The 16,550-nt window shown below is 40.9% G+C and overlaps 1 protein-coding gene across 2 annotated transcripts in view; it reads left to right on the top strand.

Annotated features, from left to right (window-relative positions):
- The window catches only part of LOC122770433 (protein ELFN1-like), a 98,841-nt gene that overhangs the window by 21,073 nt on the left and 61,218 nt on the right, over window positions 1-16,550 (top strand). For both annotated transcript variants that reach the window (XM_044027281.1, XM_044027279.1), the window contains exon 2: window positions 5,437-5,498. The gene's annotated coding sequence lies outside the window, so the exon portion shown is untranslated. The remainder of the gene's footprint in view (window positions 1-5,436; window positions 5,499-16,550) is intronic.

The raw sequence follows: 16,550 nt of genomic DNA, 5'->3' as shown, positions 1-16,550 counted from the left end.
GTTCCTGTACATGCAGTCTATTAGTTTTACTTTCATTTCCTCCCTTGTGTTACACTGGTAAGAGGTGCACCTTGCATATTGCATGAGCCCTCGAGAGAACACTGCTATTCCAGAAGTGTTCTTCCTCTTCCATTTTACCCTACAAAGAGTAAAAAGAAATCTTTTATTGTGTGGCCTTTTTTTGGGGTAAATATCGTCTTCAAAAATATAAATTATTACCTACTTCAATGTGCTGCCCTTGAGAGAGTCCTCAGTGACTACATTTACATGCAGTTGAGTAACCAGATTACAGTCAGCTTTCATCACTGAGCTAATTTCTTAAATGTCAAGTAAAGGAGAAACCTTTTCTTTTTTTAATTGGGCTAGGAGATTAGAGAGAACATGAGAACATGATTTCCCCAGGTAAACTTCTTTTGGAAAAGAATGATTTTGATGTCATTTACACAGGTAATCTGGTTTCTAAATGACTTTTTACAAGTGTGCATGTGCATGTCAACAGACTGAAAGTAGTGGAGAGAGCATCACTTAAAGGGGACATATTATATAAAATCAACTTTTTAACCATTTCAATACTTATATTTGGGACTCGGGAGGCCCTACCAGTCGCCAAAGTGTGGAAAAAGAACATCAGTCATATTTTCGTGGTCCCCTTTAGTGTAAGTATAGGCGATAAAACACTCGATGTTGAATTCCCTGCGCTTATGACGGCAGCATGCACATTTCACCGCGAATGTTACCGCACCACCAGTAACTTTACTACGACAGCTCCACCTTAGCTCCACCTTAGCTCCACCTTAGCTCCACCTTAGCTCCACCTTGTCCCTGCTAGAGTGCAGGCGAGGGAGGAAGAGCGGTATTATGTCAACGCGGAGGGACAAGTGTGCTGTTGGTGGCTGCACAGTGGAGCACAGTGTTTTACAGAGGATTTTATATATGAAGCTAATGTGCCGGATAAAGTCAGCAAACGTGTGTTCGCACCACTTCGCATCAGACTGCGGCCAGCGGTCGCCGTATTTAGTCAGCGAACATATTTCACCGACGTACAAACACACACATTGTTAAGAAAAGGTCAAATAGAGCTCAAAACTGACCATTCTGACACATCCTAATTAAAAATATTTGTTCAGTACGTCCTCCATGACCGGAGCACAGACTCAGTCTGATACAGTCACATACAGCAGCAGTTTATTCAGCTTGCCCCCCCCTGCTGGCGACCAGCGGTGCTGTCCCTAAGTGTTTTTAACTGATTTACAGTTCGGCACTGTTCGGCTCAATCCTTATGTAGGACGTCTCTTCCTGTGACGGCACTCTCGCTGTTTTCTGCGCACGCTGCCATATTGATATTGTCAGAGAACGAGTGGAGGGAGGGGGAGAGGAATGGAGCGGAGGGGACAGAAGCTGAGCGAGTGAGCGCTGTAAAGAGGACAAATCAGAAACCCCCTGGAAGAAGTGGGTGTGTGTTTGCCTGTGTCTCATTTGCATAAAAGGGACCATGCACAAAACCGAGCGTTCTGAAAGGGGCGGGTTTAGCAGGGTTATTGAAGTGCTATGGTGCTTCAAAATACCTTATGGTATTTTGACCAAAATATGTCACAGACATGTTCATTAGGACACCAGGGAACTATTTTAATTGGGAAAATAGGGTATAATATGTCTCCTTTAACATTAGCTGAACCTTACATATGACTGAATCTAACAGAAGTGGCCTATGGAAGTGGAAGACTGAACAAGACAACATCCTCCTAATAGATAATTCTCTCCAGACATATATGTATATATATATATATATATATATATATATATATATATATATATATATACATATATATATACACTGTATATACTGTATATACATATGAGAGAGAGAGAGAAAGAGAGGGAGAGGGAGGCTTAATGTGGTCATTGATCTGCAGGGGTGTTTGAAGTGAGTGTGGGGGCCTCAGGACAACTTGCACTTTCTTTTTTTTCCACTCGCTGAAGCATACAGTAAGTGTGTTTCATGGTTCATACCTTGACGCTCTGAAATTAGGAAGCTCTTGGCAGTAAGCATGTGGCACGGGGCCTTGTTAAGGAGTTTTACGACCTCGGTGTAATTGCAGTCTTGTGTACATACTGTAGCTGATCAAATTTTAAGGGGCTTCTTAGAAAAATGTTGTTGCTGTGGACTCAGCAGGTAATGAGCTGAGCTTTGTCCTGCTGATCTGCTGCACATATTCACCCATTTAGAGCAGTTTACAAAGGTGTGGGTTAATGCCCCTCCTCCCCCCACACCACCTGCCGATGTATGGCTTTATCTGTGAGGATATTTTACTGATAGATAAACCATCACCGCCATATCTATCTCTTAACTTGATCTATCTCTTAACTTAAATACTGTAAATCATGGTCCGATTTTATCTTCTACATTATATGAAGCCTGGCATCACATTAAGTGCTTGTACATATTGTGTAAATGTACTATGCATTGGTATGCTGAAAACCATAACGTTGACATGAAATTTAAAGCAGCTCATGATGAAACCAGTAAATTAAGACCATATGGATTATCCGAGTTATAGTTTGGCCTAAAAAAACCCCAGAGTGGTGTTTGGAAGACAGTTTTTAGAAGACAGAGCTCTCACAGTCACGCAGCAGCTTGATGGTTCTTTGCACGACAGAAGAGGCAAGTGGCATTAAAGAAGAATTCACATTCTGAGCGTCATTATTTTCAGCCATTAAGCTCTGATGCTCGGTACATTCCAAGAATTATTATGCGATGAAGTGCTGTAATTTTCTCTCCCCCGCACACCCTTGTGTACTCTCAGTTCAGTTAGCAATTTTATACCTGTCTGAATTGGTAGCATCCAGCAGTGGATTATTCAGTCCTATATATCCCATGGGTAAGATTTTCTGGTCAAGAAAATTGAGAGCCACACTATTCATAGATGAAAAACTGTGCCTTGTGGCTGCATTACCTTCTGGTCTGTCAAGGCTGCTCTTAAGAATAACTGGTATGATTTCCTCTTTTGTAATGGGTTTTGTGAGATTGTTCTTTGAGCCTAGAGAAGAAAAAACCCTCATAAAAATCATGATGGCTTAGATTTAGCAGAGACAGTGTGGCTGTTGACTACCTTCAGTGCTTGTGGCTCTTTATTTAATACTGTGTGCAGTAATTGTAAGTTAGTGCATGTTAAAAAAAAAAAAATCTCATTTCATTTATGCTCGTGCGGTAAAAAAGGGCCTGACTGAAAGATTTGATCCCACCTCAGACTTAAACAGGTGATCAGTCAGATATGCTCACAAGTCACTTTGGGCTTCGCTTTCTTTTAAGCACCAATCTGTCTAACTTTTCTTTGTTCAACTGGAATTTGAGGAGGAGCTTAAATCCCCCTCAGTGTTGTTCAGCCCTGAGCAGAACATTACAAACAACACACATTCACTGCTATAATGATTGTATGCAATGCAACGTGCTGGTGAATTACACGACACAACTGCTCCATTTAAATACATGAAATGTCACAAGTGTTCCAAACAATATAAACAAAATAAAAAAATGAAAATGCAATGTAGTTTGTCACCATCTTGTTCGCTTATAATCTCAATGCCAACTTTGAATTTAAGAATTACAGTGTGTTTACTTAACGGTACAGTTTGGTTTGGTGCTGTACGGCGGTGTTTTGGAACGGTATAGCTTTTGGTCAGGCTTGCATTTCGACTGAGAACAGTACCTTTACTTGGTAGGTGGGGTCAGCGAGATACATAGCATGCCAACAAACAACGACATTGAACGTGACACACGGACAACAACGGAGGACATTGTAACGGTGCAATGTGTCACTTAGGCGGTCAAAGCGGGGAACGTGCAGCGGACTGTCTCTATTAGGGACAGCGGTCGCACCATGGAGAGTTGGGTGTCCTGGCAACGGGATTCCGTGGCGACACATATTGGGAGCTTGGCATTCGGGGTGGCAAACTGAACGTCAGGAGCGACTTACGATCCGAGAGAGTATTGGTGTGGGCTGATCAAAAACTCACCGGCGATTTGGATGATCTTCCTTTCTAATTGTTAATTTATTTTGCACAATAAACAGCTTTTATATCCACATCTGCTGCGACAAGGTTATGAGAAATATTATGTTAATTCACTACAGAAGAGACTGAATGACCTCCGCAGTTGGGGAGAAAGATAACCAACATCAGTATCTGTTATCGGCCCAATCACTGCTGATATATGGGCATATTGGATATCGGCAAATCGATACCAATATCGTGCATTCCTAAAATGGACTGATGTATTTGTTACTCCCTGAGCTGCAGTCCATTATGCTAATGTAAGTGTTTTCTTTAGAGGAATGATGTAGTCAGTTTAAACAGGAATTGGCTCAAAGCACTCTCTCCTCCACTCAGTTTCTAGAAGTTACCAGGCAGAACGTGTTTTGTGTGTGTGTGTGTGTGTGTGTGTGTGTGTGTGTGTGTGAGTGTGAAGCGTTGATTTGGTGAAAGAGCTGACAGGAGAGTGTGGGTGTGGGATGTATCAGTTGCATGGATTGGCCCACAAGTGCAAGCTTTCCCAGACTCTGCACCACTTTTCTACATTTTCTTTGTAATGTATTGATGGCTATAAAGAGGATTTCAACAAATACCCTAAAATGTGTTATAGAAATGACAATAGACCCTAAATATCATATGAATAATAAAAAGACTATAGCTTATAAGTTACGGTGAGGGTATCTGCTCCAGAGCATTTTCTAAGTTCAAGTTGAAGAATGGTTAGTACCCCTTAGGGGCAATTAGTTCCACAGCCAGTGGAAACGAACCTGCATGATGAAACAACAAACACACCAGATTACAACAGGTCATTTAAAAGTCTAATTACTTCAAGGACCAATGAATCTTTTAGTCTGTTAGCCCTGCATCACGGTGTTAGGAAAATGAAAGTATTCTAGGGGAAATGATCCGCCAGAACTTATTAAAAGACTCAATGTTTTGAGCAGAAAAAACATTTGCCAAGAGATCATGTTGACCTTGTAAAAGATAGACAATATATTCACTGCACTACACCACAGTAGCATAGTATAGCATTCATTATATAGTGTAGTAATTTCATATTTTCAATAGAGTTAGTTATAATTGAATACAATCTTAATGTGTGTTTGTATGCTGCCCAATTTATACCAAAACAATACAATTTACTGCTTTTCAATATAAAATTAATATTGAGCAGAACTAATTCAGCCCATTAGTCCGCTTTCTCATGTGGCCCCTAGGGGAAAATAATTGTCCACACCTTGTATTAAAGATGGTTTGAGCCAAATTCGATTTGCATCCATGCTCCATTTCTGTTAACTTTGTAACTCTGTAAACTCAAAATACAGTTTATTGCCTCACTATGCTGAATCTTCACATCTGCCTTCAATGTCCTTTTTCTCTCCACAACATAATTGGCGTGGGCGGCAGGATTAGGCCAGGGCTCCCACCGAGGGGTGTGCGATTCTCATCGGTGCCCGAAAAAAATCAAGGTAGGAGATGTTTCTCTTTAATAATTGCAGTTGTGCATCCTGTGCATGCAGCAGTCTGTCTGATCCTTCAAATTACAGGACCAAGCATAGTGGAGAGGGGGTGTGATGTGAGGCCTTCAATGAAGAATTATCCATTTGCATATGGACACCTGTTCTCAGTTTGTTTTCATAAAAGTGTCTGAATGAGAAAAAAAAAGAAAAAGGAACGGAGCAGCTGATAAACGGCTGTGTGGGGGTTGACCACATCTGCTCCTTGAAGAGAGGAGGCAGAGTGTGTGTGTGTGTGCATGCTGAGAAGTTTATGCTGTTGAAAAGTTGTTGATGCTGTTGAGCAGCTTTTGATGCGGAGTGAATACTGCAGTTGCCCCGCGCCTGGAGTGTGGATTTGTCTGTGTGACGAGGCTGGAATCGTGGATACTGGGCTTGTTTGAGGCAGGCAGGTGCTGTTTTAGACGCAACACATCTGTCCACTGTTGCCTGAAAGGCAAGAAGCCTGCAGATTGATTGACCCATCTAATAAAATATATGTGAAATGGCTTTGTTTCGGATGAGTGTGCTGTGTGAATGCTGCTGATGTGGTAAGAAAACGACTGAAGCGACAATAATCCAACACATAAATCAGAAATTTACATTCCAGTCTCTATAGGGCCGAAGTAAATACGCATTAAAAGTAGTTTTATAGTGCTACTCAGTGTGACGTTGAAAACCTGAGTTCAGAGGATATCAGAGATCATAAGATATCAGCAACCTGAAGTCTTCGTGCAGTTGGCCTGGCTCTGCTCGGATCAGTCTGGCTTTTTTCACTGACCTCACCTTGTGCAGATAGTTATTTAGGGCTGTGCCAGCACCTTTACTGCACGACCTGAACAATTCCCAACAGTTTGCTCCTGTTCTTACAGGTTAAGAAACCAAACCAGCAGATGTAGTTAAAAGTTAGTAAAAACTCGATAAAAAAAAACAGAATAAAACATTCTCATAGAAGTAGAATCCACGTCAAAAACCACGGCGCTTACGATAACTGTGAGACAGAGAGAGAGAGATGCACCACTTCATGAACATTCTACCAGCACGGCCGTCACAGAATATACACCTACTGTACACCAAGCCCTCACTTATGTATTCTTGAAGTAAAGTCTGCCTAAACTTTTCTAATCATCCTTTTTGATGAGTGTTTGGACACACTCCACTGTAAAACACCATGATGACTGCAGCTCTGCGGTTCTTCCCGCAGAACGCTGTCTTCACACACTTGCCGGAGTATTCTGTGACTGCTTAAAGTAATCTACCACCCACAAATATACAGCGCTCAGTCGCTCACCTCCGGCTGATTGTGTTTGGAGAATAGTGTCATCATTCTCCCAAATGTCCCTGTTAGCATGTTTCCCCTCGCACATATTGCAGTATGATAAGCTGGTAATTAGTTTCTCTGAATTATGTGTTGTGACAAGAGTCTCTCTGCAGCTAAAGCAGCTTGCTAAAATATAAATGATTACTAATGGGAAAAGGATCACTACTGAATGCACAATTAGGGGAAATATAATAACATTGTATGAGATGGTGTTATCGTTGCGCAGCTGGGTATTCAGATATCAACTCTCTGCCGCAGAGAAAATCAGCTCTAAGGTAAAACCACCCGTGTGTCCCCTAAAGACACAATGACGAGTTTGTCCTGATGCTCAGGCGATGATGTCGTCCTGGTTTGCAGGGCCAGAGCATCCTTTGAATGAAGAAAATCTTAAAAATAATTATCCAATCCAAATGATATCTTAGGGCAGAGCTCTTAAACATGCGGCCCGTGGGCCATATGCAGCCCATCAGTCAACTTCATGTGGCCCGCCACTCAATTAGAAGTTAAATTAAGGTACTTTTGTATGTTTGTTTTTTTTAATATAATCTGTAATATAAAAAAATTTAAAATAAACACCTTTATTTAGAAATTCCATGGAATACTACCAGAAATATTATCATGATGATATAATTTTAAGCACATACCAACCGAAAAGCTGTTTATAATTCCACTTGAGTGGCCCCTCATGACCACACAGGACGCTCAGTGGCCCCCAGGTCAATTAAGTTTGAGACCACTGTCTTAGAGTTTACCTGGAACTATGAAATTAATATATCACCATTTTACACAAATATGAGTTTTATTTCACACCTTTTTTTATTTCATGTCATGGGTTAAGACCAGGGCCACACGGCTGGTGTAGTGGTTAGTGCTCTTGCTTTTGCAGCAAGGAGACCCGCGGTCAAGATCCGGTCGGGGTGCATGGAGTTTCTATGTTCTCCCCGTGTGTGCCTGGGTTTTCCCCCGGGTTCTCCGGCTTCCTCCCACAGTCCAAAAACATGCAATGTGGGGATTAGATAAATGGGTCACTCTAAATTGACCATAGTGAATGGTTGTTTGTCTCTATGTGTGTGGCCCTGCAATGGACTGACAAACTGTCCAGGGTGAACCCCGCCGAATGCCCTATGTCAGCTGAGCTTGGCTGCCATATTCTGCTCCCATAAAGAAGAAATAAACAAGTCCACTGAAATGCTGTTGCTGCATTTTATTTACATGTTTACAGTCTGTGATTAGTAAAGTATTCATATGATATTAATCATTTTGACTGGTGTCAGACTGATAGGATGCAATATGGTTTCATGTGATGCATCTAGTTCAAGCACTGACCTAAAATCTTTGCCAGTGTGTTCAGAGGAGTTTGGTTAGCCTGCATGAAATCCACTATATACATCTGTGACATTGTCACCTTGTGCTTATTTCTGTTGTGTTTCCCACTTCTAAAATATCGTTTTTTCACACATTAGTTTGCAGCACATTTGTGACGTCAAACAAACGAGCCGGGAAGAAAACAGAGAAGTAAACTCCACCACCGGCAATGTGAACTGAGTCAACCACCTTTTTAATGCACGTCGTATCGGTGAGGATAAAAGAGGCATAAAACACAAGGTTAGGAAACTCGTGGTTGCGGTGAAAATGACATTCATTGCGGGACAGTGGTGACTGCAGGCTGGTTCAGTGAGTGCCTACGTTATACCTTACATAGAAAACACAATATGTAAAATTCAAAACTCTGCATTTGCCAGGAGGGATATTCTTATCTTCTTTTCATTTTTACCTGAGGCCAATTCCCATCCTTTTTATTCACAGTGGCATGTTACTGAATCAGTTGTTCCACTGAGACAAACTCAGAAACACATGATATGACTGTGAACAAGCCAACAACATTGAAGTTAAGTAGCATTTCTGTTAGTTGCTGTGATGCGATTACTAACAGCTCCATAAATGGAATGTAATCAAATGATTGTAACATTACACCGATGCATCTACGTTCACTGTCTTTCCTCATACTCACACTCTGCCCGACTCCTTCTCTCCTCTGCAGTGCTTGAAGTGTCTGCTTCAACATTGTAGTTTTAGCCACTCTATGGCTCTTTATGCTCATGAGTGGAGGTTAAACATTCAGATTCCACACACTCTGTTGTCTTTTGTTTCTTGCAGTGGCGTGACCTGGGGAAAGAGTTATCCGTCTCCCCCGCACACTTAAACATTTGCACTCTCACAAGAGAAGTCAGTATTGTTTTTTTAAAAGCGCAGACTGAGAATGTGATGCCATGAACGGTTCTGATGACCAGTTTTGTCCATCATCGGAGGCCAGACACCCTCAGACACCGTTAACGCTCTACTGGAGAGTGACTGAGAGCAACAAATCACAAATCGCAACATACCTCAACCAACTTGAAAAAAAACGCTTTCTCTCTCCTTCCTACCATCACCTGCACTCTCCTATCCTTCCCTGTATTGTCCTCTCCACTTTTCTTCTCTACATAAAAGCTCATCCACCCACGACTCCAGACCAAAGGAAGGGAGAATCAGACAAAGGACTGTGAATGCTGATTTGAGTCCTCGGTCTTCAGCTCGTTGTTACAGCAGATGGATGAGGGAAGGTGAAAACGACAGAGGAGGAGAGTGGAGAGGTGACAAAAGGAGCACTAATTGTGAGCAAGAGTGGAGAGGAAGTGTGTCTTTCCCAGTGCAGCATACAAATGAGGCGAGGAAGTGAGTGACTAAAAACAGATGCACTCCAAGTGATATAGGGTATATGGTGTGAGGGTTTTGAAAAATATGAGATACAGGTCTTTCTCATAGGATTAACATACAGTACACGCATTGTGCTATTCGGGGAAGGTGAATTATGCAGAGTAGAAAAAAGATCTTCCATGTTTAATTGTAAGAACTGTGCTGCTGAACTTGTCGACTCCTCACACACATAATTGGATAACACAGAGTTTCTATTTTTATGTCATGGCTCAAAAGGATTAATTCGGCAAATGGCCTAAAAAGGTCAGCGAGTCACTGAGCCTCAGAGTAAAGTGAGAGATGTTAATATTTCTTGTTTAAAAACCCTAAAAAAAAGACACAAAACAACCAATAGCAATAACTATCAACTAAACAATGATGCAGATCCACACGACACTGTTACAGAGAGTCTGTGTTGAAGAAGTAAACAGACTCTTTACTCGTTTGCATTATACTTTTAGGAGTGACTGCCTGATTGAAGGCTGAAATCACAGTTATATGGTTCAATAAATGATATTCTGGGTCACAAGCAAGTCCACCTCCACACACAGAAAAGGAAAGCCGAGACCAAGATGTCAAACTTGTAAAGATACACACATCGCAAAGATGTTAAAGCCCTGCATGCCGTCGCACTGCCTCCTCATTGGAGAGGAGATGACATGCCAATTATTTCTTACTTTTGGAGCTGTGCCTGAAGTTTGATGGACAAGGTACTAAACCATATGATACCGTAATGATTAATGGCTGCCCTGTAGAACAATAACTGTCTTTAGCTGCTCCATGAACCCCATGTCAGGCAGTGTGTGAGCAGCACTGATGACATCATAGAGAGAGAGAAAGAGAGAAAGAGGGAGAGAGAGAGAGAGAGCATATGAAAAAAACAGTGAACAGTGAATGTGAGTGTGTCGGCAAAAAGCTGAAGAGAGATGAAATCGATAAAATAAAAAGTCAACTTTGTAATGTGTACTACCAAATGCAAGCTCACATGTACATGCACGCACACACACACACACACACACACTTAGACAGAAAAGTGCAGAGTTTGCAGGACAGACTAATTTATGCTTCAGTGAAGTTCAATTAAGGCAGATGTAAAGAAGTGTTCCTCAGTCTCAGCTCATGCTACCCTGTTAAACGCAATGCAGTGCACACACACACACACACACACACACACACTTACATAATGAAGCTGGAATTGTTCACTGAGCCTTACGATGTGTACAAACACAACAATGCCAGGGAGACATGGAAGACCCAGTGCTGCGATTCACATGATGCTAATTTCACATTACACAGTTTTTACCCCGATCTTGCACCCGAGATCGCAGACAGAAGATCCAGATCAGAGTCCAAGTGGCACATTTGTCAGTGTTCAAAGACTTGGAGGATGCCTGAATCAATATTTAGCGTGCATGTAGTGTGTAGTCTGTGTTGGGACTGTTTCCCAATTCATTCTATTATTTCTCATTATATTCCTTATACAGAAATGAAGGTGGAAACACTGGAGCATTTATTTAGTGTGTTTAGTGTTTTGGGATGATTTTCAGTTGGCAACATGTCTTAATTTGAACATGGCTTGTTTTTACAATTCCCTTAACGACAAATTTAACCATAATGAAAGAACATTCTCAAAGATTTTGTATTAATTTTTTTTATTTAAATGAGTAAATATAAAACTACCATATCAGCTGTTAATCAGAATTTAAGGGTTCATATGTTTCTTTTTGTCCTCTTAATGCGCATTTCTTCTATAAAATTCAATACACTAAATAACAAATGGTTTGTTCGCTAACTTTGTGTATATGGGTATCTATGTGTATAGATTCATCCACAGGGAGATTTGAAGTTGTGGCTGACCAGTGCAGTCTCATCCTTTCTCTTCTCCATTATTCCATTCCAAAGTGAAATTGGTGCTGTCATAACTTCTGCCTCCCATCGGTGCCAAAGTGCCACTAGAAGTTCAGATCAGATGAATTCTGGTCATAAAACTTGGCAGAAAATCAAGGCAGCGTGCAGTACTGAAAGTGGTCTCTCACTCCATTAAAGAATAAAGCCTGACTCACACTTCATGGTCGATGTATTTGACTCTACCCTACAGACGAGCAACAAATTACAGGCAAAAGTTGAATAAGTGACTGGAGAAAAATAAAAAAATAAACATAAATGCAGATGCTTTCACAAAGCTGCACAGTCACGGTGTGTGTCAAAATGCTGATCAGGCCCACGTGATGAGACCTAAGTGACTTTGAAAAAAGGCCCATTGTTGAGGTGCCTCCATCACTCAGGATGTAAAAAGCGTCACTTCCTGTGTGCAGAGTGGAAATGTTGCTGGGCGACACGAGATCTAAACATTGCTATACTGAGAAACACAGAGTCGTGTGGAGGTGACAGGCCTAATTAGCGCTGCGTGAACTCATGTAGATGACATTTTGTTTACATTCAAAAGCTACACACCACTGCTTTAAAAGAAACAACTATCATAGTGTGTACCATGGTGGTGTGGTGGTAAGCATTGTCACCTCACAGCAGGAAGGTGCTTTGAATCCCTGTTAGACTATGTGGAGTTTGCACACTGTGTCTGTGGGTTTACTCTGGGTTCAATGACATGCAGAACTGACTCTTGTCTCTGTAGGCGTCACAATGGATTGGTGACCTGTTTATAGTTTATCACTCTGTCAATCTCTGCTGGGATTGACTTCAGCTCCCCACAACCCCTCAACAGAAAAGTGACCCAGGCCTTTAAATCTAAAGGAAAGATGTCAGTAAATATGGCCAGAAATTATGGTCGAAGATGCATTTGATGACTGTGGTATGCATTAGTTTGATTTATATAAGGAGCATCTCATTATCTACCATAATTAATATTAATGTATCAGTAAGAACATTTGCACAGAGGGAGATATTATAGCAGGGCTTCAGTGCACAAAGCCCTCATTACAAAGATTAATGCAGATTTGAGAGGTCATTGGTGCAAAAATGCAACGATCTCCAGAGATATGGAGAAAAAACTGATATGATCAGATGAGTCGTATCCCTCACCATATCTTTGAGCGTGTGATTGCATGTGTGGCATAAACCAAGAGAATGGTGAGGACCTGAATGCCTGACTCTGACAGTGAGGGGATCTGGTGCCTCTCTTGTGCTGCAGGGGGCATTTCGCTGACATTGCTTTGGTCCACTTCTCCTATTAGAGGGAAGGGTCACTCAGAACAACTTTGTATTGATTCATATTGATTTGCAGTGCAGTGTAATGCTCCGGGATATGATAAAGGATCATTTCTCTCCTGATGAGAGTGGTTTCTTCCAGGTCAACAGGCCATGAAGGGATGCTAACTGGTTAGATGACTATGAAAATGACACACATTGTATGCTGTGGCCTTCACATTGATGTGATCTTGATTAAAATCTTAGAAAATAAATAACATAATGCAAAAACCTCCTTCTTTATTCGTTTCCTCTCTCTGTAACCACGCACTCACATGTCCTTGTTTTACATTTACTGTTGTCTTATTTATTTCCCTGCCTCTCACTTCCTTTCTCTGTCTATCTCTTTCACTGCTCCCTCCCACATATTTTTGCTGAGAGCAAACAATTACTTGCCTTGTTTGAGGTCCTCTGGACTAAAATAAATCTGAATAAATGCAGGGATCACAGTCTCCACAGAGATGTTATATGGCTGAGAGAGGAATGGATGAAGAAGGGAAATAAGACACATGGAGGATGTCAGAATAACCATATTTACTGTAGATAGAAACACACAGTTAGATATTTCCACATACTTCCGAGACAAACCTTTGTTTTAAAGGAAAGTATTTTCCTACAGGCAAAGAGGAAGTAGGATAGGATTACTCAAGAAAATACACAATCTAGTTGGACCCGAGGGCTATTTTTTTATTGTTACTTGGTAGAACAATTCTCATTCCTCACTTTTCCTCTTTCTTCTTTTTCTGTGCTTATCTCATTGTGTTTTACTCTAAATGATTAGAATAAGGATAGCCTCAAGACTTCCCCTCTGCAGTCCATCATTTATCACGACCTCCATTTCAGGCTGTTTTATCCAACTTCAATGCTTAAATCTTGGAGGCGATTTAAAGAAACTTCAGAGGATTAAAACTGCACATAACACTGCGGAGGATGCACAAGCATGATTATTGAAAAGATTGATGATTTCTATTCTATACTGTACAGTAGGATGAAAGAAATGGGAAAGGGGCATGGAGAAGAAGCGAGAGGGGGGATGTTCATGGCATCAAATGGGATTATAACCTAGAGTATGACGCTTTCATCACTGCACACGTACGTGTCTGCGATCTCTAGAATATTCAGTCACTCAGCTATTGCTGCACGTCCAGTGAGTTTGTGTAAGTGTGTTATTTTGTGCCGATAATAGAATCTTAATTGGTTGATTAGGGAGGATTAAGGTCATTGATTGGATGGAGCTCTGGGCTCACCTGCTGTTGCACACATGTAATTGGTTGGCTAAATAACATTTCAATGGAAGGCTGGGAGCTGCATCAGGCGAGCGTTCACACACTCACATACACAGAAACACGCACACACACAGCGGAGAGAGGCGGAGGAAGGAAGGAGACGGACGAGATGAGCAGGAGGAGAGAACATTCTTTGAAACGGGAGAGTCTCAGCTGTTCTGGAAGACAGAAATATAGTCTGTCAATCACAGCACATGGTTAACATGTGTATGTGTGTGTGGGGCCCGGGTTATACTCATGTTATAGGGACCTAAGCCGCAGGGTAAGGCTGGGTTTGGTTAGTTCAATACTATGGTTAAGTAAAATGAATGTGAGTCAATGTACTGTAGTGAGCAGAACTGTTGACTGGTCATCTGTGTCAGCACACACACACACATAGAGAGAGAGAGCTGTGAAGTGTGATAGCAGCAGTGACAGTGATTGGCTGTGAGAGATAAGACTAATAACAGATTGACAGTGGTGTCCTTGCTTCTTCATTGCCCATGGGTAGGTATGGATTTTGTGAATGCACATGTGTGCTGAACACGCATGTGCATGTGTGTGATCTGAATGTTGAATTTGACACAGTTCATTTGAAAAGGATCACGCGCCCGTGCTCATGTGCCTCTTTGTGCAGCTGCTGGTGATACACATGCTTCATACCACAGACTGTTAGAGGATTATTGAGGTGTCTGCTTTGCAGCTACAGCCTGTATCATTATTATGGGAGACCTTAATGATGGTGAATTATCATTACTGCAGCAAATGCTGCCCTGCACAGTAGGAAGAAAGCACATAAGCCACATATTCATACACAGGAGGTTGTAAATCCCGCTCTAGATTTCTAATGGGCCGTACATAGTGGTATTCTCGCAGAAGCAGCAGAGGAGAAGCAAATCTATCTCCGCATGTTGTCTGGCCCAAATCCAAAGAAGGTTCTTTATTTGTTTATTTGCACTTGTACTTTGAGTGTCATGCTGAAGCAGGAGCAAGCTGATGTTGGGCAAGAGGCGCGCGACACCCTGGACAAGTCGCTTATCTGTCTCAGAGCAAACATACAGCGACAAACTAACATTCACATTCACACCTTCAGGTGATTTAAAGGTGCCACTTAATCCAACCCACATGTCTTTGGACAAAATATCCTGCAGCACAACATAGTTCTGATAATTACAGCAGAAAAACCTCATTTGGGACATCATTTTTACTTTTACTCAAAGCCACAATAATCTTTCTTAAGCCTAAATCAAAGCAATTGTGTCGCCTAAACCTCACTTACTGTACAACAGAAATAGGATAAAATCCCTCTGGTACCTGATGTGTGTGTGGGTGTGGTGTCCAGTGTAGTGTTGAGTCTAGTTTCCATGACTTCAGAGAACATTACATTGACTTAACCTTAACCATACTAATGATGTATCTGTAATGGCCTTAACCTAACCTCATCCCAACCATACAACATGTCTTTACCTATTAGCTTTTTGTCCCCATAATATGACATATTATTATTATTATTATTATTATTATTAATAATACTACTACTACTAATAATAATAATACAAATAATAATAATAATAATAATAATAATAATAATAATAATTATTATTATTATATAAAACAGAGTTAGGCCCCCACAAGGTGAGTAATAAACCTGGAACACATACACACACAGGTCTTAACATTTTGGCTAATGGAAGCCAAAGGGTGGAAGCACAACACTGACTCATTTTCCTATCTGTATCTTTTTACACACACACACACACATTCACAAACTTGTGAGCACTAAGTGCCTAATCCTAACCCTAAACCAAGGCCTCAACCCTGAAAAAGCATTTAACGTAGTCAACAAAATGGCCCCACAAAGAGGTTTTTAAAGGTTTTTGGACCTCACAAAGATACAAATACATCTACACCACACACACACACAGAGGTACATACACAGTCAAATTGAGTATGCATATTTAGCACATAAATCAATTAATTATTGAAGGTTGGAAATGGGCCAATAACGCAGCAATATGCATGTGTGCATGTGCATGTATACAATGTAATGCATGTGCAGTATTATGTGAAAGTTAAGAGTACAACAAGCATACATCAGCATGTATTTACAAAGTTTTATTTTGTTTTTGTTTTAGAAGTGAAGTGTTATTATGAACAAACCTATACAGACCTGCACCACCACTCATATTCAGTATCTCTTTAATGTATAGGAGCCCTTTGAATAATTCAGTGGTGTTTAAACACTTCAGCTAAAGTTATATAACAGTTTATATTGATGCCAATATTATCATTTGTTACATTTTTTGTTTATTGTTAGATACACTTTTTCTGAGTTTTTATAAGTTGCTTTGTGTCATAGACCGTTGCCAATGCTGGAATAACAACCTTTCTACTGAAGGGACATCAAAGAGCTGGAGGAGCTTTTAACAAATCTATCATGGCAGCAATATTTGTTTCCTCTGTTTGGCAATGATAAAATAAATGTTTAAAGGTTTGATT

This window comes from Solea senegalensis, linkage group LG6 (genome assembly GCF_019176455.1).
Source record: "Solea senegalensis isolate Sse05_10M linkage group LG6, IFAPA_SoseM_1, whole genome shotgun sequence".
Taxonomy (NCBI): Eukaryota; Metazoa; Chordata; class Actinopteri; order Pleuronectiformes; family Soleidae; genus Solea; species Solea senegalensis.
The sequence above is the reverse complement of the archived record's forward strand: the minus strand, read 5'-3'. Positions and strand labels throughout refer to the sequence as shown.